The sequence below is a fragment of the Cyprinodon variegatus genome, unplaced genomic scaffold, assembly GCF_000732505.1.
Source record: "Cyprinodon variegatus isolate N-32 unplaced genomic scaffold, C_variegatus-1.0 Scaffold11, whole genome shotgun sequence".
NCBI classification, from domain to species: domain Eukaryota; kingdom Metazoa; phylum Chordata; class Actinopteri; order Cyprinodontiformes; family Cyprinodontidae; genus Cyprinodon; species Cyprinodon variegatus.
Genome location: NW_015150464.1, coordinates 1,668,293 through 1,670,626, shown reverse-complemented (window position 1 = coordinate 1,670,626; position 2,334 = coordinate 1,668,293).

Below are 2,334 nucleotides of genomic sequence, written 5' to 3'. Positions count from 1 at the left end.
TTTGACTTTAATCTCAGAATTCTAACTTTAATCTCAGAATTCAGATTTTAATCTCAGAATTCTGACTTTTCTCAGAATTTTGACTTTAATCTCAGAATTCTAACTTTAATCTCAGAATTCAGATTTTAATCTCAGAATTCTGACTTTTCTCAGAATTTTGACTTTAATCTCAGAATTCTAACTTTAATCTCAGAATTCAGACTTTTCTCAGAATTCCGCGTGTCTGAGCAGAGAGAAGACCGAGACCAAATGCGGTCAAGTCCGAGACGAGACCATCATAAAAGACCGATCTCGAGTACTACAACACTGCCAGGGACTCAGTCTATTATAATTTTTCTTTTCCTGCCACATCTCAAAAATTATGGATTAATTTACCCTTGGAAATTAGACGGGACTTTTCTTATTTTATATTTCTTCTGAAAGCCCTTCTTTTACTTAAATAGACAGCCTGTGAGATGTTGCTTACGTCATATTATATTACCCGTTTTTGTTTATTTTTATGCAGTTTTATAAAGTTTTTATATAGGGCTGTTTACCTGTGTAATTGGAGTATTTTTTAGGTGTAGATTTTTAAGTTTTTCTTAATTTACTACAGATCTTAAGTTCCTGTACAGCTTGTTTAAGATGCTTTATAAAGTAGGTTGGAAATCAGTGTCATCATGTTGTAGCCCTAGATGTAACCCATGTCCGGGATAAGTGACGGTTCTTGAAGCGTTGACTTCATCCACAGTCCATGTCTTGTAAGCAAAAGTGTCAGAAGTATTTATCTTCTTTACTAGGATTCAGTATCAATAACATTTTTTAGACTTAGATAGATTTATTTATTATCATGTCATTATTTCTAGACAAAAAATTAAAAATTTAATTTTGTTTAAATCAGCTCTCTAGATAATTTCATTTTTTAAAGTGCAGGCTTGATGTCTAGTTTGTATCATTTTAAGCGGCATATTTTGTGAAATTTGTCGAGAGGAGCTGCTCTTGGCCGCTGCCTTGGAGCGCCGCCATGGTAATTTCAGGAATCAATTCATTTTAATCCAATCTTAGTTATTGTGCAAAATAGTAATTAAAAAATAAAAATCCTATCAAATTTATAGTCCCCGCACTGCAGATATATTAGAATCTGTCCTTAAATTACAGCCAAACCCATTTACACAGTAACAGATAAAAACCGTTAGATAAATAACACATTATCCGCCACATATCTGACTCAATAACCATTAAAACAACTATTTTCATTCATTTCAGACAGAACTATTCACATACTTGTAATATATAAAATTGAACACTGGAAAAACAATCTAGAAATAAGTAAACGTTTCTTAAATTAAGTGTATTGACCGCCTGAAATAAGACAATGTAATTGCATTTTCTTATTTTAAATGTTAATTGTCTCGTTCCATTGGCAAAATGTCTCTTTTATCTCCTCAATCCAAGAACAAATGCACTTATTTTAAGAAAAAATGACTCATCTAGATTTGGATTTTTTCCAGTGAACTGCCAATATTCACCACTGTTCGGTGCCAAGTACCTTTTTCCTCTGAGCACGGGGCAGCCAACTTGCTTGGTCTCGCAATGAATCCTGGGATAACCAAGGCTACATAGGATACACCCGACCCGTCCTTCAAATTGGGCAAAAAGGAGGCATTTTTCAGCCGCATAAGAAAGAGTCTTGGAATATGATGTAATTGGCCTACGAATCTGGCCTTCTGAGAACGCATCCCATGAATTCGAAAGCATCCAATGTTTAGCGCAACAGTGACAAGGTACCTTTAGTGGAGTAAACGTGCGTCCACAAGCAGGAAGCTGGATCCTCTCAGATTCCTTCACTCTGACGTCCCAGGTCCAGTAAGTAACGGTCAGTAAGTAAATCCAGCACTCTTTTTACATAAATGCCACACTGTGACGTAAACACGCACCAAGCTAAACAGACATAATAATCAGTCCAACTGCAGTAGCCATATTTCAACCCATAGAGGGCAGCACTAAGAACTTATGCTACGTTCACACCGGACGCAGCCGGCGCAGCAGAAGCAGCGAGTTTACATGCAAAGTCAATGGTTGACGCACGTCAAGGCACAGCAAAAGGTCCCGCAGCGCGTTTTGAGCGGCTAAAGCAGCACGTCGGGAGCGTTTATGCATCTGACGCGCGTGACACGCCGCAAACGAGCTGCTGCTCGAGATGGAAAAATTTAACTTTTGCTGCTCCACGCACCGCATCAACCAATCAGAGAGAAGCTCCGCCAAATGATGTAGCTGTGTTTTCAGACTGGAGGGAAAGACGGAGAAAAGCCGGGAATTTACAAAGATGCAAAAAAAGTTAATCATCGCTGTTTC